Source organism: Protopterus annectens, chromosome 10.part0, assembly GCF_019279795.1.
Source record: "Protopterus annectens isolate FY-2018-M chromosome 10.part0, PAN1.0, whole genome shotgun sequence".
Lineage (NCBI taxonomy): Eukaryota > Metazoa > Chordata > Ceratodontiformes > Protopteridae > Protopterus > Protopterus annectens.
This window is the reverse complement of record NC_056744.1, coordinates 803,116,307-803,139,051: the sequence shown is the minus strand read 5'-3', so window position 1 is coordinate 803,139,051 and position 22,745 is coordinate 803,116,307.

Genomic DNA, 22,745 nt, shown 5'->3' with positions numbered 1-22,745 from the left:
TTGGAAAATTGCACCAGAAACTCTTCAGTCTCCATCAGCTGTTTTTGGTGGTTCACTCACTGTGGTGAACCTATCTATCATGATGTCCTGAGCCTTATGCTTTGTATGTGAGATCATATCTGTAACCCTCTATCTCATCTGTTCTAAAGACCTATTATGGCCCAACACAATATTTATATCCTGCATCATGACCTACCAGATCAGGTCCTTGACTTTCTGGACTGCATCACCTTTTGTCAATGGTCACATGTCATGCATGCAGTGGCTCTACAGTAGCACATGAGTCTTCCAGCTTGTCAAATTGTCCAGGTGTTGCCTCATCCAGGTGTCCAGACTCATAGCTCTACACCTGCAGACAAAATATGCAGTTCAGTGGGTATACATGCTCAAATAGACCATCCGCAGGTTACTGCACCTTTCCATGAGCCCTGCTGTAGCCACTTGGATATCACCTGCAATTACCATTTTGACCCCATGGTATATAGGACCATAGCAGTCTACTATCTTATATAACAAAGTATTCTCTGCAATATCCTATGGCCACAGCATTCCCATCAAGCATACATAAGTGTGCCATGTGATTGTGTCGAGGTCTTGCATTTGTCATGTCTGGTTGTCTGAAGACTCCGCATCTGTACACATTGTGTGTGTGTGTGTGTGTGTGTGTGTGTGTGTGTGTGTGTGTGTGTGTGTGTGTGCATGTGTATGCGTGCGTGTATGTTCGTGTAGGTCTGTGTGCGTGAGTGCATGCTTGTGTCTATGTGTGTGTGTATGTGGGCACTTTTTGTGTGTGTGTGTGTGTGTGTGTGTGTGTGTGTGTGTGTGTGTGTGTGTGTGTGTGTGTATGCATATGTGCTGTTACCACTGCTGTGTGTGCCATATCTGTGGTTGAATACACATATGTATCCCACCCCTGTGCATGTGTTAGCTGTTCATACAAATTCAAACTGACCTTTGCCTACCTGAGAGGCACCACAAGTACTGCCGGATTGCAACAGATACATTACAAGCCTAGTTCTTCTTCTTCTTCTGATGTTTTTTCTCTTTAAGGTCCCAAATCACCAGCAATTTTACAACAATTACAATTAAGTTTGCTCAGACATTTGAAAGAAGTCTTGCACAAGATGGTGATGGTGCATTGTACTACACTAATGCAGGCCACTTGGTGAGCATAAATTTTAATCAGGTCAGAAAGCACTGATGTCTGTGAATTGTTTACTCTGCATATTGTGCTTTCTACACCTCACTGCATAAGCCATGCACATACTGCTCATTCTTCTCAGGAAGTTTGAGGAGTACCTGCTAGAATAGCAAGATGGCTTCTTAAAAAGGTTGATGACTGGTTTGACCTAGCATTGGTACTGTCTGATACTATTGGCATTTGACCTAGCATGGCTACTGTCTGATACTATGGGCATCACATGTAAAGGAGACCAATTCATGCATCAATACAATAATATGAGGTAGCACCAGCCTGACCTGCTTCACCAACTTTAGGCATTAAGTTTGGAGATACAGACAGAAATGTTCTGTAAGCACTTTTTTATTTACTTATGTATTTATTGATTCCTTGCTTGCTTGATGTCAGTCAATTTATTTCATATTGTGTTATATGTTGTCCACCTATACTTAACACTTCTTAATTTGCTTTCCAACTGCTCAGGAGCATCAATTAAATATGATTGGTTGCTTCATAAGGTAGGAGAATTTCTTCAGACATTGTGGTATGTATGTTATATAACATACATGCATATATACATACATACCACAATGTATGTATGTATGTGTTATATAACATTCTAGTGTTCAATTGCACCCTATTCAGTCATATATGTTGCTGTAAAGTTTTCTTCCCAATATTTCTCCCATATGCAGATCCAGTTGAGATAGTGGAGATGACATGGCCATTTTCACTTCAGATCCTTCTAGTCATTGATGCTGATAATGGGTCAGTTGTGAGACCTCTGTAACTGTCTCTCAGGGGAAGGAAATAAAGGCTTCTCTGGTGGAAGAAAATCAAGGTAGTTGCCTGCTGCCTTCCACTTTAGCCTTTAAAGAGAAAAGAGGAGGGTCAAGGCTTCTGCTTTGAAAATGTACAAGATGTGTCACCTGTGGTGATATGGTGGCAGGTGTGGATGCTGGAGGATGCTAGGTATGCAGACAGCTGGATGCCCACTTGAAAAACATTGAGTACATTTTGAAGCAACTTGCTGAGTCATCCTACATGCAGGCCCTGGCCAGCAACTAACCCATGATGTTGGGTAGTTAAGTGTGTGATGTGTAGGTCTGGAAGTCAGCCATTACCGCAGTCCCTCCTACCCCCATCATGGTATTGCCCACATCCATCTGTGTCATTGTCAAGCCCTCCTTATCACCAGTCATCTACCTTCTCTCTTTATGAGTCCATCCATTGTGCACCCCACTTTTTGTATGTGTTCCACCCCATCCCTCTATCCCTGTGTTTGATGTTTGTCAGTCTGTACCTGCTATTAGTGCTTTTCCCTCTCTTCCACACAAACCAATCCCTCATTACCTTTCCCATCTACTCTTCTCTTTTATTAATGAAAAGGAGGAATTATCTCAACAAAACATAATGCTCCTCACCCCTACTATCTGTTTTATATTGCTTAACTTTACATTTTTCCACTGTTGGTTGTACTTCCTTTTCCTACTTTCTTATCAACTCCTTTTCCTCTCCTTTTATATGGCAAACAGATTGGTCACACATTGCTATTCCTGTTGGGCACTGTGATGTGTTACAATTATTTCATGCCACAGAATGCTGCTAGCTGCTGCTGCATTGTACACAGCCATTCATACTGCTTCTGACACAGGAAGAAGGCACATTGTACACCTGTGCTAAAGTAGTGCTGCCTCTCTAGTATACCTTTATAGTGCTATATTATCTGTTACTACTGCCCACCTGCCACATTGTACACATGTGCTGAAGTAGTCCTGCTCTTCTGGTATACCTCTATAGTGCTGTATTATCTGTTACTACTGCCCACATGCCACATTTTACACCTATGCTGAAGTAGTGCTGTCCCTCTGGTGGACCTCTATAGTACTGTATTATCTTTAATTACTCCCCACCTGCCACATTTTACACCTATGCTAAACTAGAGCTGGCTCTCTGGTATACCTCAATAGTGCTGTATTATCTATTACTACTGCCCACCTGCTTTACTATGTAGCCTTGCCTGAGACACAGGGCAGTGTCAGTTCTTGCAAATAGACAAACTCTTTGTATACACCTTCCCTTTACCTAGTGCAGCAACATACAAATCAGGACCCTGAAAATTCCCTCAACTCTTCATTCGTGCAGTGGGTAATACATGACACTTTTGGGATTAAATTCCTATAACACAAAAATTTTGTTTAGTTAAATGAACCTTGTGTCTAATGAATTTATTTCATGTGCAGAGAATGAATGTCTTAAAAATTCAGTTCTAAATTAACAATAATTTCTGTTTTAGTACACACTTTTATCTTTATATGTTCATATGGTTTACCTTTGAAAGCTTGAAAGGCACATTGTCAAAAGACAGTTGTGCGGAAGTATGTTTTTGGATAACCGACAAAAATGCATTGAATGAGTGTAATGAGAGAATGCACATTGACATTCGCTCATTGCAGATTCGGCATTTTGGGTGCAGAGTGCACTATAGCGGGGATCAGGAAGTGGACCCTTTCCCCACTGTAGTGCTACCTCGGAGTTAGAATAATAAAGTAGGGGTGTGTGGGGGACCCAGCCCCCCACATGGGATGTGCAGGGGGCCTGCCCCCTGCATTATAATATGCATTTGAAATTGTAGTTCGAAAATCAGTGAATCTGCTTTTTGATTTGTTGATTTTCGAACTTTGGAGCAGTTCGGAATGACAGTTTTCATCATTTCGGTTCGCACAAAGGGCTGTTCGGCAGGTTGATTTTCAATCTTTCAAAGGTAAAACGTATTATTATATATACATAAAAACATGCATACACACACACACACACACACACACACACACACACACACACACACACACACACACACACACACACATTATATAGACAATATAGATATATGTCAAATGATAATGAGCTAATGACCCAAATATTAGAATTCACAATGTCGACCACAAAAGGTCGACTTTGCAATCGTTGACATGTTACTAAGCATGCACTGAGGAAAAGTCTCAGTGCATGCAAAACAAAGGGTGAGGAGTTGCTCTTCTCTACCCTAACTCTTTCACCATCATCCCTTACCCAAAATCCATTCCCCAGTTCTCTGCAGCTGAACGTATCATAGCACAGCTAAAAATTAATGATTTCAAAAGTCTGTGCTTGATAGCTATTTACTTACCACCTGACAACAATGTTCCTATACTAGAAGAAATATTAGCCTGGACCTCAAACAATATCCACAGTGAAACTATAATTCTAGGGAATGTCAGCATAAACTGGCTAGATCATACAACTCCTTCTCCAAATGTTGCCATCAACCTCTATAACTTCATTCAGCTCATTACAACTATAACCAGGCCTAGCAACAATAATAACAATGGCACCTTACTTGACTGGATTTTAGAATCTGACCCCAACAAAATTACATCAGCAGGAACTCTACCCTGTAATATCAATGACCACCTTCCCACCTTTATAACATGTGCCACCTCCTCAACCTTACACGATCACCAGTACAGACCCTACAGACTGCTAGCTAACTTCAACCCTACAAGCTTCAATGAAACATTAAGTAAAATTAATTGGAGCATTCTAAAATATTTGCTTCTAGATGAAGCAGTTACATTTTTCAACTCAACATTCCTCAGTATACTCAATAGAATGGCCCCCCTCCGGAATGGGAGAATAAAAACAAATCATGTGATCTGGCTTTCTAGAGAAACAAAAAAACAGGAATACCAGAGACCGAGTATGGAAAAAATGGCATAGTAGTAAAAACCCCATAGATCTCCAGCTATTCAAACAACTCCACAATCAAGTAAAGCGTCTAGTTATTAAAGACAAAAAACAATACTACCTCCATTTCCAAAACTACCACAACTATAACCCAAAACATTTCTGAAATTCAGTCTCTACTCTATTAAACCCTGGCAGCAAAAGCAGCCCTTGCCTGAACCCTGACAAAACCCCTGCTGAATTAGCTACCCTTTTCCACTCCTATTTTATAGACACTATATCCAAACTTGTCTCCACCTTTCCTCAAACTACTCACAACAGCAACCCCATAGCAACACACCACTCCCCAGAAAACCCTTCTTTCCAGACTTTCTCTTTCTCTCATATTCCCACTTCCACTATTACTAAACTCCTGCTAAAATTCAAACCTGGTAGCATTGCCCCAGACAGCTTACCCCCAGAATACCTGCAAATTTCAGCCAAATCCATCAGCTACCCCATAAGTATTCTCATAAATAGATCTATCCAAGAAGCCTATGTACCATCCATTTAGAAGAAAGCTTACATCATACCATTACACAGAGGCGGTAATAATTCAGACATCTCAAATTTCCACCCCATAGCCATTCTATCTCCTATTTCTAAAATAATGGAAAAATGTATTCAAATTCAACTTATGGATTATCTATCCCAAAACCAACTACTTTCCACCACTCAGCAAGGCTTCCGCCCTGGCCACAGTACTACAACTACTCTCCTATCCTTCTTAGACACTGTTAACAAAACCACGATGATGGTAAACTTTTCTCGGTGCTCTTTCTTGATCTTTCTAAGGCTTTCGACACTATCCCCCATCCTCTCCTTCTTTCCAAGCTCTCATACCTAGGCTTGTCCACCCCCATCCTTAACTGGTTTACCAGTTACCTCACAAACAGACAACAATCCACAAAATGGTTACACTCCTTCTCTCCTTTTCTCATTACTTCCACCGGAGTTCCCCAAGGGTCCATCTTAGGACCCCTTCTGTTCAGTATTTTCATTAACGACTTTCACTCTGCTATCACTCATGGATCTGTAGTTCAATACGCAGACAATTCTACTATTATCTGCTCTAGTAACTCTGAAACTGAACTTCTGACCATCATCCAGAATGCTTTCTCCATTACTGAAACCTGGATGACAAATAATCACCTCGCCCTCAACCCAAATAAAACCAAATTCTTGCTCTTTATGCCCAGAAAAAACTACCACTATTAATAAATCTGAATTCATCATTTTCTCATCCAACAAGACTGCCTTAGAGGTAGTTTCTCTTACCAAGTTACTTGGCACAACCTTAGATGATAATTTAACCTTCGACCAACACATCCACAACAACATAAAAAAAATCACCAAAAACTTGGTACCCTCTACCAACATAAACACTTTTTAAACTACTCTACTAGAAAAACACTCATCCAAACTTTTCTCCTACCTTCTCTCCTCTATGGTGCCCCCATTCTAACAAACATCCAATCCTCATTAAAAACTAAAATGGATAGCTGCTATAACAAAATCGCTAAGTTTGTGACCAGAGCAAAACATTCTTCCCATCACTGTTACTCATTACAATCCCTGAGCTGGTAGAACTCCCATAACACCTCACATACATACAACTATCTACAGCACAAAGACCTATCTATAAATCCTCTAAATACCCAGCCCTTGCTTCACTTCTGACTCTTTATCAACCAAACCGACCTCTAAGATCTGAAAATCAATTACTTATCCAAGTTAAGAGACCAAAAATCCCTGCAGGCCAGTACCTCTACTCTTTCACTGTAGCTAAACTCTGGAATGCCCTTCCACCTTCTCTGCAGACTATAAATAATGCCCCCTCATTCAAAAAAATCACTTCACCAACATCTCTCTTCTCAGTGCCTATGCCCATGCACTATCCCCAATTCCTCAGTAACCTGATTCCTGACTTGACTGATCTCTCAGATACCCACACTCTTCTTTACTCTCCCTAAGTATTCACCCTTAATTACAACACAGAGTGCCTCATCCTGCCTCACATGGTAAAAACAAATGTGTATGTATAGTTTATTATAATCTGTCCAATATACTGAATACCTTGCTATGCACATTTAAAATATAACCATATATTGTCTATGTTACTTCTGACTCTTATGTCATTACTCTTGTATATTGTTGTATGTTCATTATGTACATTGTTTTTGGAGCTTTCTTTCCTGGGCCTCCACTGAAAATGGGTTCACACCAGCCTAATGGACTTTCCTGGCTAACAAAAGCAAATAATAAATAAATAAATAGCAGAAATCATTCTTTTTTCCAGGGGAGCAAGCTCCCTGCTTCCCAAATGTACTGGGCTGTGCCCCCCATACCCCCCTGCTAATTATATATACTATCTCTGAGATTACACAATATCAGGGAAAGGGCATATTTCCCAACAGTGAGCATTATGCAGTCTCTCACAGCGGTCAACCATCTGTGTAGTCAACTAAAGTTTGTTGACTACACAGATGTCGACCAATGGGAGATTAAAAAAATGTTCATTTCCCGATATATGTGTGTGTGTGTATATATATATATATGGTTCTAGGACGGAAGATCAAAACAGACAAGACCGACACCGACTTCACTGACGCGAAAACACCGACACGGAAATGATCGACACTACAAACCACAGGTAAGGGGTTTAAAATTCGCTAATCAAGCCTACCATGTTCAGGTAAGGGGTTTAAATTTAACACATGCATAACACTGCCACCTTACCTGAACATGGTAGGCTTGATTAGCAAATTTTAAACCCCTTACCTGTGGTTTGTAGTGTCGATCATTTCCGCGTCGGTGAAGTCGGTGTCGGTCTTGTCTGTTTCGATCTTCCGTCCTAGAACCATATATATATATATATATATATATATATATATATATATATATATATATACACTGTAGAAACATACTGTGTCCTTTTTATCACCATAGTTTTGTTTCTTCGTAGGATACTGAAGTATGGTAAAGGTCTGCAATCAAAAGGTGATGAAATATTCCATCCATTGTACAAAGGTTTCATAAAGCTATATTTGAATCTGGATTCCAGTTCTAGCAACTGTCACTACAATGGCAAGTACAAAGGAGAGCTATACTGTAAGGAAAGACTTACAAGCCTGGTATAAATATACTTAGAAAAAGAAATGAGAGTTACATGATACAGTCATGTCACATGGTCGAGGGACAGGTATAAGGAGTGCAATTGAAGATGGATGACAGTAAAGGAGAAAGGAGCAAGAGTATGCAGGTAGGGTTATGACTCAATCCAAACGTAAATGAAAATTTCTGTACTCCATTTACCAAATTGAATAAATGAATTAATAAATACTACTTTATGGTGAAGCTTTAGAATGCAATGAAATTGTTAAAAGACATTCGGGATAGACTGTGCTAGTGTGTGTATGCAAGACAGATGCTTGTGGGCTATCTAATTCACTCAAGAAGGCTCAATAAAAGCTAATCATCTTCCACTGTCATACTCATGTTGTTATAATCTTCATAGCTACCCAGGCTTTTAACAGACTGCATTATCTTTAAAACCAATCTGACTAAGCTGACTTGGGCCATGTAGACCAATGACTGCCAGAAGGACAAAAACAATGATGAAAACAGAACGAGCCTTCCTTGGATATATCATAATTAAATTAACATGGTTTAATCATACCTGATGTACTTCAAAAAGAAATAAAGCCCCGTAACCATGAATCAGAAAACATCAAGCACATACAACATTGACAAAGACATGAAGTAAAGTGGCAACAAGTAAGCCAAAAGCAAGTAAGAGTATTTAAAAAGATGTGAAGAATAAAACCTAAAATCTTACAGCTCACTAATAAATAAAGCATCTTCTGTCGGGGCTTCAATCACACACCCAAAGCAATGGTTTTGTTTTGTTTGCACTCCATACGCTCAAAAGTTATGTACTCTGAGGTAGCACCAACACCTCAGAAGGTGCAACACTCTTCAATATATGAGGTTGATCTCATGTATAATCACATATTTTCAAATGTCAGTTTACTTACAACCCCAAACAGCGATCTGCATTCTGGTCAAACACAGCTTGATAAAAGGCAGGGCTCCTATCTCTCCTATGTGATGGGGTGAAGGGCAGTGACACTACAGGTAATTCCAAAAACTGCTACAGATTAATAAAACAACTTTTGCTTCACTTGTGATTTAGGGCATCAAAATCACTATATTTGTGAAGTCAGACCTGATATATTTATTAACTTACAACAGTGTCAAAATCATTTTTGTTGCTTGATGAAAGATTCAATATGATAAACTATGATAAAAATGATACTTTAGTAACTAAAGTATCCAACTTCAAAGTCTCAAATTTAAATGCAGATTCTTCTCTGATATCGCCACATTTTTCACATTTATTTTTCTCTTTTTTCATTTGTTTTGTTTACATATTCATGAACTATGTAAACTTATTAAACTTTGTTAACTGGATAAATTTACTAGGCCCACATGCCCCTTTTTAGGGGTGACCTAAGTACACTTTCTGCATAAATTAATGGCTATGGAGTTAAGGAATAGTCAAATGCATGATGAAGACTGCATGATGAAGAATGAAGAATTCAAAACTGAGACTACAGGATAAATGTCATTAATAGTTCATAGTCTTAATCCAATCTGTAAACTACCATTTTATGTCAGCCAGTCTGAATAGCTTTATGTTCATGTTTAATGTTTCTATAATGCTGTATAACTGCACAAGGACTGTAATAGCCCATATAAAAATGTCTTTATTTTCAACCTCTGTTTATATTATAGGCTCAGTAGCTTAGTACCGAGAAAGGTAATTTGGATGTATTTCACTTTTCTATTAATAGCAAGTGACAGAATAGCTGGGCTTCATTCTATCTGCATTTAATGTGACAAAAGAGTATGTTAATCTAAATAAACAATGCAAAACAAGTAAAATGCATTCATGTCAAATATTCAGCTCACTTGATTTAAAAATGGAGAGAAAAACTTTTCATTAACTTGAACTGTTTTTATAGCATCTCAGAATGAACTCAGAAATGCATGACAGACTGATAAGTATATTGGAAATAATGTAAACATGCTGTTCATTTTTTTTATTTCAGTTTGTGTCATTTTCCCAGACAAGAAATTTCTGATTATGAAAATAAGTTTCACACTACTTAATATTCTCAGTCATAAACTTGTGAGTATAATTTGAGTTACCTGCATAATAATTTTACTGTAACAAGAAATCATTAGCTGGATAAGTAATGATGAGCTTTTTTAATAAGCACATTGCATAACCCTCTTCTAGAATACCAATTATTATTTTTCATCTTAGCTTAAAATCAACAGCAAACATACATCTGCTTGTTCTAATCTGGGACTCATAAACATATCATTTTAGTTCCACTTTTTTTCCTATCATGAATATGAGTATTAAATCAAAGAATGCATTTTTGTAAAGCAATTAACCTTGTGAGCAAATGCAATTCCCCTTTTGAATGGTAACTATTCATTAATATCTGGACAATAGGTCACTGCTTGTAACACAAGATTCATTCCCAGTTGTTCTTATTCAAGCTTAATTTAGATATTGTAAAACTGTTACAAAAATGTTTCTCATTTAACAATCAGCATTTAGTACCATCAGTGCATATTGGGTTCTTCTAACAGTGCTGCAGCTTTAAAAATATCCAGCATATTGTTTCCTGTCTTCTTGTAATCTCTTAAGAACCCATGTGCCTGTCTGACCATGTTTTGCATGTCTGACCACATTTTGCATAGGTATTATCATACTAAGAAGCTTGTGACTAGTTGTGCTAGGTTCTGCTGTTTAGCTGATCAACTGTTTCTCAGTAAACAACTGCCTTTGTTGGCATCGCATATTTCAAGGCTGCTACAATCAAATGTTGAGCTTTTTATCACATTGTTATTTTGTTCCCTATAATCCTACACCAGGAGAGTCCCTAATTAAACAACATGATTTCAGAATTTGTGCCTCTTTTTTGCTTAACTGTGTATTCTTTCTGCACACCATTTTGGTATTCCACGAAAACTTGTCCAATGTCTTTTTGATATTCGCCCCACAATGATTGTAAGCCCCCAACACCCCCACATGCCCAAAACTTATATATACCAACTCCATGGTTACACCAACTTGATGAAGGGGGAATTCCACAAAAAACGTAACCACTTCTGGCACAACTGCGGAGGAATTCCAATTACTGGCAAGTTGAATCTTGGGCAGTTGAAGCTTGATAGTTCAAGCTTCGTCCACCAGTAGGTTACCCATAATTTTATAGGGTCAAAAGTGCATTGTGAAACAAGACACCTTGGTTGTAAAATTAATTATTTCAGAATAGCAGTACCAGTAGCAGTACCCATCAGGCCATTGTGAACTATAACAAATAAAAACAATACTGATCATTAAGAGTAATGCTGGAACATTGTACCAGTACTGTGATGCTGATTAGTGAGAGTTCATAGGTTCATAGGTTCATAGGTTCATAGGTTCATACTAGGCTATCTGCCCTAGGGCATTTATAAGCCTAGCCAGAATGTGTTTGGCTTTCGCCACCCATTTTAAATTTATTTTGCTATGCCCTTTTTCGAGGTTAGTATACTGTGCCTCTGTCTAACAGTGACACAGAAGTGATACCCGGGGTAAACCTACGATCTCCCATCCACTCATCAAGATTCCTCTTGAAGAGAGTCAATGAGGGACTCTGCCTAACCTGGACTGGGATTTTATTCCAGAGTGAAGGGAGCCTATGGGTTATGAATCTGTCCCTCCAGCATGTCCTATTTATTTCAGTGCTGAGGTTCAAGTCTGTCAAGCGCGTAGCTCGATGGGATTTGGATTTTTTGAGGTGCAGCATGTCCATTAATTCCGGGTTGGACGTGGCTTTATACATCAGGCACAGATCACCTCTGAACAGGTGGTATGCCACTGAGTAGAGCTGGAGTTTCTTTAACCGGGCAGCATATGGCATCTGTTTGAGCCCTTTGATCCTCTTGGTGAGGTACTTTTGGGGTCTTTCCAGTTGCTGCAGGTGTCTGGAAAGGTACATCCCAAAAGTGGCATTGTACTCAATTATGGGCCTGATGAGGGATGAGTAAAGAGGCACGATGATCTCCCCTGATCTAGATGTGAATCCCTTCATGATTAGGTGGGCTATATAAAATGTTTTCTAACCACTTTGGCCACGTGGTTGTCAAATGAGAGATTGCTATCAACTTGGGTCCCCAGGTCCCTAATTACTTCTTCTGTACTTAATGGATTACCACCTATGTGGTAATTTGTGGGCACTTTGTTTTGCCAAAGGGATGACTATACACTTTTTGGCATTTAGCTTGAGGCCATGGCTCTGGCACCAGTTGTCTGTTTCTATGAGGCCCTTTTGGAGGATGCTTGTGTCGGCTGGAGAGTCGATTATGGCGCCCAGTTTGCAGTCATCTGCGAACTTGGTCAGCCACAGTCCTTCCGTGTTGGCCTGTACCTCCGAGAAATATATACAGAACAAGAGAGGTCCCAGGACTAAGCCTTGTGGGACACCACTTGTAACTGGTTTGGAGTCTGACATGGCTCCAGCAATTCTAACCATGTGGGTTCTGTCCTTGAGCCAGTTTGCAATCCATCTAGTGACATAGGGGTTTATATTTAAGCTGGGGAGCTTATCTATAATGCCCAAGTGGGGTATTGTATCGAAGGCTTTTGCGAGGTCCAGGTAGGCTGTGTGGACCACCTCCCCCTCGTCAATGGCCTTGGTGACTGTTTCAAAGAAATCAGCCAGGTTTAAGAGGCAGGATCTGCCCTTAACAAAACCGAACTGGGTAGGATCCAGTGTCTGTAGGTCCCCAATATCTTTATTTATGAGGTCCATAATGATCCTTTCCATAGCTTTGCAGACCAAGCTAGTCAGGCTTATGGGGCAATAGTTTCCAAGATCCGTTGAGGCACCACCTTTATGGAGAGGGACCACTGTTGCTGTACGCCACTCTTTGGGCACATATCCTGTAGTAAGGCTGAGATTGAACAGTAGTTTTATGTTTGGGTTTAGCTCTTCTTGGAGTTCATGTAGGACGCAGCCCGGGATGCCGTCTGGTCCCATTGATGCTGTGTTTTTGCTTTGGAGAGGGTGGCTCTTACCTGAGCATCTGAGATGTCAGGGGGGCATGAATTTAGGATTAGGGATGGGGGGTTCTTAAGGTTAGAATCTGGGTTCTGGTCTCCTAGAACTGTTCCTCAACAGTATACTTCAGCATTTGGGGGAACATATATGGTTCCAAAGAAATTAACTTGAAAGAAGCACCACTATGTAGGCATTTTACAGCACAGCCCATTTTTTAAGGTCCTGATTGCCACTGATTGTACAAACATTGCCATCAAGGCTGTACCTTTTCACAGGGTGTCAAATATATCAATAGGAAGGGCTTCTACTCCTTCAGCTGCCAGATAGTGTTTAATTCCCAGGGTATCATTTATAATGTTTCAGTGAACCACCCAGGCATTTCATTTGAAACATACATATGTTACAAATCTGACCAATACCAAAGTTTCATGTGGGACACTACCTACAGGGTCATCTAGTTGGCTAGTTGCTGGGTACACATATAAGTGGGTACAGAGGCTAATATATGCAGTTATCATGCAAGTAGGTAGCAGGCCACATATAATTATGTCAATGCTTTGCATTACAGATGAAGGAGGATATGCACTGGAACTATAGCCAAGGACCCCTATCTGCAACCCTCAGACAATGGAAGAGATGGCATATAACAGTGCAGATGCAGAAGCAAGGAATGTGGTGAAACATACTTTTGGAGAAGTGAAAGGATGTTTTTCTACCTTGATGTATCCAGTGGGGCACTGAAAAATTCATCACAGACCTGCAGCCAAGTATTTGTTGCCTGTGAAAAACAAAAATGAGGCAGGTAACCAAACAAAAACCATGTATGCGTATAAATCCACTCAGTTCTTTTATTAATGATTTTGTCAAGAACTCTGGCTTCATCAACAATAACATATGAGCGTGGGTCATGGGAGGTGAATTTGGTAACCACAAAGTCTGGCAGCAGGTTGTGGGGAGTCAAGGATGACATTCTCTAGTGATGAGATGAAGCTGCCATGTTGTGGCATCAGGCGATATTAATAATGTAGACCTATAGGGACAAGGGCATAAGGCCTAGTTAGGTGTCCCATGAATGAAGCCTAAGGAGTATTAATGGCCATGAACATGATATCACTATGCACAGGAGTGGTGGCCTCTGGTGCCAGAGTGGATAGTGATTCCATCTGAGGAATGGTCTGTGGCCATTGGTGTTACATCTCACAAATGGACCCTCCCTCGGTCTCTGATAGAATGGACTGTAGAAGCACACCAGGGGCAGTTAATATATGCCTCATGAAAGCACCAGTGTTTGCAGCGCTACCCACCAGTGACCTGTGCAGTACCATATGCTCCCTGTCTCTATATGCTATGTCATTATGCAAGCACTGCACATTGTCTTGCTGGGAATTATAGTGGTGCATGTTTTCATGCAGGACATGTGGCACACTTACCGTATCCACAGTGCTAGGAGATTAACCTGTCTGTGTCTAGATCACTGACCTGCATATTCTGTTCACAGTTACAGGAGATCTGCCAAACACTTGTGAGGCTGAGGGGTTTATCTATACTTCCACACTGGCCTTATATGTAGGGAGGATTTGTGGGACCCCCTCCCACATTAGTGTTGTTAGCAGTGCATCTGTGTCACCAGACTATGCAATGTGCACATTTCATTCATTGTCAGCCAAAAGACATGTGTTTCCCTGTTGTGCTGGACCCTCAACCAGTAGAACTTGTGAAGGCATAAAGACGATACTTGTGGCAGCACTGACACATATGCTGAAACCCCCTTATGGCAGGCATACTAATTCATGACATAGTATATGAATAGTGTATGGGAACATACATATCTTGTTGTGCAGGATATTGTTGATGCAGCTTAATGGTACCTGGAGGGCAGACATGCAGAATCATCCTACTGAATAAATCTTGCTGTGCGTGCAGTGTACTGAACAATATGGAAACATATTGGTTATTTCTAACCTGCTGCATCCACTACAGACACTCATAAGGTCATCACCAGCCCAGATCAAATGTACAAGCCAGCAACAGGTGGCACCAGGAACTCCTCCACCTCTATGGGCCACTTTTGTGTTGATGGTCCACCTTTTGTTTTGGATATTTCCTAGGCAATATCCTTTGTTTTCTTCTTGCATGCAGCATCGTATTTGTCACTCTAAACCACACCTATTGCAGGGTCCTATTATGTCCTCCAAAGCCCTAAGTCTCATTCCACTTATTGCTGCACCTGGTCCTTATAAACCCTGTCTATTTTATTTTTGGCTAGAATGCACAAGCCATGCAGACCTGCAGTAGCACTTCGGTCTCCTGGGTGATGAACTTTTCCAGCTATTGCCTGTCTTGTGGACCCATGGGAAGACATGCACACCTGGGGATAATATATGTCAGCCAGTGTGTGTGTGTGTGTGTGTGTGTGTGTGTGTGTGTGTGTGTGTGTGTGTGTGTGTGTGTGTGTGTGTGTGTGTGTGTGTGTGTGTGTGCGTGCGTGCGTGCGTGCGTGTGTGTGTGTGTGTGTGTGTGTGTGTGTGTGTGTGTGTGTGTGTGTGTGTCTGGTCTTCTGTTGAAGTTCCATATGTATATGCACTGTCCATCCCTTATCTGGTGGTCACTTGCCTGTTCCCTGTAATGTTATAATCATTCTCCACTTTCTTGTACAAATTGCAGCAAGGCATGTTATCATGACACACCTACCTGCATCCGCATATTGAACGCCTGAGTATTCATCACACCATGATCCCCTCAATGCTCCTCACTATGCCTTGCCTATGTACAGGGGGATGTCACATCCTGAGTGGCATGTCCTTCCCTAGGTGCACATAACCCCATGGTGTTTCTCCCCATTACAGCACCTAACAGTGTCATGCCATTGTACTGTACTTACATATCCACATGCACAACTTCCTCTATGTTCCTGTTGCTGCTATTTGTAGACATATATTATGAGGTAGCTTGCTTTCCTTCAGTATGCCTATTTCAAATTAAAGTATTAATCCATTAAAGATTTATTCCACAATTGTTTGTCTTAAGTTTTCTCATGCAAAATTATAGTCCCAACTTTATACAGCACTAATAAGAGTATCTTCATGTGGTTATTATGCGGATAAGAACATTTAACTCTGCTATCTCTTAAGTCAGTACCTTAACATAAAATGCTGTCCAACAGACAAGTGCTATCCAGCTGATTCTGGAGCTGGGTGAATACTGTCTGTGTGGGTTGACCTCTGGAATGTCCTAGCATCTGTCTCCCCCTTATGTGTCATTTTCCATACATTGTTTCTTGTTAACCCCTCACCATCATCAAATCATTATGTCCACCCTCTCCTGCTCTCTCTATCCAATGTTGTTCTCAGCATTTGAATCATTAATATCCATGTTTATCTGCCCATACAACTTTCCTTTTCCCTTTATCTCTCCCACAGCTATTCCTCACTACCTTTCCCACCCACCCTTCATCTTCTCATATTATAAATGACAGCCCATCCCAGTAAAAATTACTTTCTTCCCCCACCTGTCATTTCTTATATTTACCCTTGTGTGTTATCTGCTCGCAATTCCTCTTTTTCCACATTTTGCATCTCCCACTTTCCTCCTCATTTATGTGATGAACTGGGTTAGCACTTTCCCATGCTAACCCTTCTTGAGTACATAGCCTTGGCACACTCACGTATGCTTCTCTCTCTTTGCAGTGGTGGATACTCCAATCAAATGCAGCCTGCTAATGTGGCTCCTCCATTACATTGATGTAATGCTTCTTCCACCATAATGCATGTGGCTCCTCCATTACACTGATGTAATGCTTCTTCACCCATAATGCAGCTCCACTAATTTACTCTGCAGTTTTATTCTTGGACTATCAGCATATGCAAGCCTTGCTTCATATCTAAGAAGAAATGGTCCATGTCATGCATAGCCCTGCTTGATATTTAGCACTACTCGATTGCAAAACATTTATCGGGTCTATATTAAATTTCCGAAAGCCGACAATGTTGAATCTGACATTGTCGACATGAGAATAGCAAAACTGCAGAACATCGAAGAGGTAAACGGAAATCTCCATAAGGGGAGATTTCCATTTACTTCAATGTAGTGCGGTCTCGGATCTAGTATATTTAAGTAGCGGGGGGTGAAGGGGGGCTTGCCCCCCTGCCTACACCATTTAGTTTTTTTTTTGTTTTTGTTTTTTTTTTTTTTTCAGAACATTCGATGTTTTAACAGTTTGATCACTAAGGGTCGACCTTTAGTGATTCGAACTGTTAAATATTTGATGTTCCAATATAGACCCCATTTATCTACAGATCCAATCCTATATGAATATGTGTGGGTGGGTGTTTTTTGTGTGTGTGTGTGTGTGTGTGTGTGTGTGTGTGTGTGTGTGTGTGTGTGTGTGTGTGTGTGTGTGCGTGTGTGTGTGCGTGTCTACTTGATGTCTGTGTTTATGTGTATCTGCATTTCTTTAAGCATACTGGTACTTGTAATTTTAAATTTTAACTAGATTTGCAGTACATTTATACAGACAAACACACACACACACACACACACACACACACACACACACACACACACACACTGATATCTCTCTCTATATATATATATATTTATATATATATATAGATATAGATATAGATATATAGATATATATAGATATATTATATAGATATAATTTCATTACATCAAATGATCATGAACACTGCCTTGAGAAAATCATAGAATCTGTTCTATACTCATGATCCAACATCTCATTTATGCGTATTCTTAGATCCTGGTTCTCTTCTCTTCTCTTCTCTTCTCTTCTCTTCTCTTCTCTTCTCTTCTCTTTTGTAACTGGCATTCCCATCTTAACAAGTACACAATCTGCAGTCAAACATTTAGCAATGCATGTATATATTACTATATTGTGAAGAGAAATTTGCGATAGCTGCACCATTCAAAAACATGGCTGGCTCATTTGTGATCAAGTATTGTGAGGCATTGCATCAACATTTTATATATGGGGAGTTTATTCCCCAAAATCTTCCATACAGGGAGCTGTGTCCCCTATACCTCCTAATTAAAACAAATATGTCTGAGGTCACTAAGACTCAAGTTACATTCCTGATTTATCAAGGAGTTGCCTGTTTGGTCTTCTGTCTGTAATGGCATAGCATCTGAACATGACAAAGCAACCAGACAGTACCATTCGAGGATGAAACCTGCCTTAGATTTTCCATACCTTTAACAGCATGATTATACAACTCCATGAAATTATGGCTGCTTCATTACCACCACCCAGTGAGCAACTCCATGGCAAAGTGCATAAATTGTGTATTTTCATATTTATGTAGATATTATTGAAGTGGCTGCTGTGTCAGGTGATTGCTGAAAAAAGGATTTTGATTAGTTTGGTTGGCTAGCAAAAGTCATGAATACATCTATGAGGAAGAAAACAAAGAAATGGGTGGGTAAATGAGTGAATAATGCAATTAATGCTCAGTGTACTACAGGTTGTGGATGCTTGTTGTCATTCTGAAGAATAAAATGTCAGCAGTCTGTAAATGTGAAAATGGGGTCTCTGATTTGGCCTTTCTCCCGCAGGTGCACTGACTGCAAAATGTAGTAAATTCACAATTAGAGATGGGCAAGTTAAGCCTCTATATGGGAACATTTTTAATTTCCCCATTTTTGAAATTACAGTCTGTCAACATTTCTGAAGGCAGAAATTCAATAGGCAGCCAGAAATTGCCCCAAGCAAGTGTGTGACACAGTTGTAGGTTTCACCTTTGAAAAAGAAGCCCTTGCACTGCACTGCCCATTTATTTAGAGGGAGAAACCTTGCAATCTAAAGCTCGTTCACAAACAAAAAGGTAGTATCACCAGTGGGTGTTCTGTGCAGCATCATATACAACTACTCACCATGCTCCTTGGTACTATAACAGTCTGTTCTTACAAAAATAATTTGGAACAAGGTCAACCATTTTTTTTAAACTGCATCTAGCAGTAAGAGACACACAGACAGAATATATGCCTTAGAATTAGACCTTGCTTGCACTGTAGTTCATAACATGTGCAGTTTCTTTGAAGTGTAAACTTTCAGGTTGTAACTCTATTCTAAAATAAGAAAAAAGTTTCCTTTATTGCATATAGTGAAGTGATGTGATGCGATGCAATAACTTCATCAATAGCGTTTCTATCTGAAAGGCAGTTTTGCACCTCAATCTGGTTGTGATCATTCTTAATAACAAAACAGCCATCAATAAGCAAGAGGTGACGACTGCTCTTCTTACATAAATCCTATGGTAGAAAATGTACTGCGCACCTTGATTACATTCCTTAAAGCCTATAATTTTCTCTGCAGCAGTAATATTTCCTAACCATTCCTCTTGTCAAAGGTACCATTATGTTTCATCTGAAAGCAGAAACTAATCAGTGTAAATTCAGAAAAAGCAGCTTTCAGGAAAAACAGTTATTTACCATAACAGCAAATTTCTAATAGAATCTCATTCACTGCATGAAAGAGTTAGGACTAGAAGATGACAACATAAGGGTCATGCATGAGCTAATGGCAGTGTGCTACAGCAATACGACAATAGCCGACTGAGTTTTTCCTTATGTCACCACGATGTACATTATTAAACTGATACAGGGCATTAGACAATGTGAAGCACTCAGAAAGACTCAAAAATGGAAATGTGTGCAACAAGTGCACATAAATTTCTAGAAAATCCATATAGTATGTACATCGGATTATGGCCATTGAGAAACATCTTGTTGAGAACCTAGGCTGGGCTGCAAGAATAACTACAGGTGAATAACAACAAAGCACTAATGTGAGATATGTATAGTCTTACTTTCATACAGTGTGTGTGTGTGTGTGGGGGGGGGGGGCTGTCCTTGCCTGTACTTGTCCTCCTGACCTTTCATGATATAATGTGCTACTTGCTTGCAGTATGAAGCTTTCTGCAAGTGCTATACCTTTAGCACACTGCTTCTGCCATTCACTATGAATAGCATATAATCTATGTGTTTTAAACACCCTGCAGCTACCTCCTAGCTCTAGCTATTTCAGTCATTATTGCTACTATTGTCCTTTTTCTTGGACTATTATATCTGGGTTTTTTTTGCATCTGTTTTATTAACTGCTAGTAGTGGGTGATCCCACGTGATATGAACTTTATCATTGTCAATAATGCTTTGTGGTTTATGTTTCCAATGCTTCTCAGCTGCTCACATATTGTAGTATTTTATGACTTTCTGCCTGTTTGTATATAAGACACTGTAATCACTGGGTGAAACTATTTCAGTAATTAATGCTACTCTTGTCTTTCTCTCTCTCCCTTTTTATGTAATACTTTATCAATTTTTTTTTTGCCTCTATTTTCTTAACTATTGGTATTGGGTGATCCTGTGTGATTCGAACTGCTTTGTGGTTCTTGTTTCCAATCGTATTCAGCTATTTGCATAGTACAGCATTTGCATAATCCCCAGTGCAACAGTCGTGTCACACTATTGTGCTTTTCATTATACTGATTCTCAACCATGGGTGCACTATAACCAGCAGTGAGATGTGTGACTGTTTCCAGTTCTGTTTTACAGAACCTGCATTTGTCTGTTTCTCCCAAGGCTTTGTAAAGCAACGTCTATATAGGCCAGCTGTCTTTGGTAGTCATGATCATCTTTCCATCTTTTGGTTTAAATTCAACTCTCCTTAACCATTCATGCGTCAGATCACGGTCTGTATAATTGCCGCATATTTGAGGGATTTCACTTTTCTTTCCCTTTCTTCAGGCACTATGCTTGATATTCTTAATTTTGTTTTTGGCACTTTCTGTTGCTGTCTGATTATTGTCTATTTCTGGTTTGATTTCCATTCACACTCTTCAGAGAAGACAACAGTTTTTTCTAGAAGTACATGTGATTATGATATTTGAACACAGACGGCAGGAAGCCTGCAGATATGGGATCTGGGATCAGGTATGTCTGAAATGATTGGTGTTAGGGACCATAGTTACATTGTATTAGCTTACTACTGCAGACAGGCAGATATGCAAGACAGTACATAACCCACTACAGGAAAATAGGACATCAGGAGGTGAACTTGCACAGAGACAAACCACTAGCAGAAGATGAGATTTTCTTCATAATAATAGGAGGAGATGCTGTCATACAAACACTTGCTGGCAGAGCATTTCAAATAGGCTTGACTGAGGAAGTGACAGGACAATACATGTAACTGACAGCATACATGTATCATTCATATCAGCAGTTACATAACTTCACTATAGCTGGAACTGAGAAAAGTGATCTGACATTCGATGTATGCATTTGATATACTTCAGTAAAGCAGGCAACATCAGGAGTATATGCAGCATATCAGAGTGGGATACTAACCCCAGCACCTCATGTATCCATGCATTTTACATCATGCAGGTGTAATCAGCAGTGAAGGTATATGTGCTGTTGCCATGCACATTGGGTTTTAATGTCTTTTTAATAGCAGCTGAGCTTAAAATGGTTGCTGGACAATTCTATCTGGATGGACTGGTCTTGTATTTAATAGGTCATGCAGAGAAATATAGAACTGCAGCACGCTTGGCATGCAATGCAGACATACCTTTCGTCACAGTACTACCCATTGCAGTAGTTTATCTTATAGACTCAATAACACTTCTAATCAACCAGTATGAGGGTTGGAACCTACTGCATTCTTTTGCCAGGATGATACAAAGCATGTGAACATAGGTGCAGTGCAGCATATGGCAAACATCCACTGTAACTGGTGATAGCAGTACAGATGAAGATGCACAACAGTACTGGCAGGGAACTATACTTCAGCAGAATGGTATACACACATTAAGTTTGTGTACAAGCATCTGATGATAGCACTTACATCACTGCAAATTTGTGATACATGATATGGGCACAGAGAAAGTGCTGCCTAGCAATATTGACATCTACATGGATATGATGCTGAGAGGGAACAAACAGCCTCTGGCCCTGTCCTCAGTGCATTACCTTTTGGCAGTGACATTGGCAGTTTTTTTGTTTTGTTTTGTTTTTAATCACAGGACCTGGGGATGAGTTACAAGGCTTTGGCAGCAGAATATATCTAACAATTCTTCCATTAGTAGAGCCTTCACTAACAGCACATCTGAAATGATAGAGGAATGTATACCAGCTGCCTCTTCCACAGAGCAATTTTAGTGATGGAGTTCTGTACTATGAACATTGGATACCAGATACCATGGCACTCTTGTGTTCTGTTCTACTGTGATGTAATGCACAGTTGCAATGGCATCACAATGTACAGTTAACCAGCCTTGACTGCATCCTCAGTCCCCTACATGATAATAACTTTACAAAGTTTGGCAGGGTAACTGATGTGACATAATGTCATAAGTGGATCATGTTCATTACTGCAGGGCAGCTTGGAAGTACAATGCATATCTTCCACTGTAATCTGTCACATAAAATCAGATTAGGCATGGTGCAGCCTGAGTCCTCCATTGGGACACAGTGGTTTGACTGTTATGACTGTGGTGCCACTGTTAATGGAGGCAGCACACAACACCTTGTATATGTTTACATAATGCTTGTTAAAGCACCCTACTACCTAGGGAGAAGCATCAAGCATTGCCTGCCAGTGTGATTGCCCCAAATTTCAGGAAACAGTTTGTGCAGATATATAGTGAGCTATTGTTCAA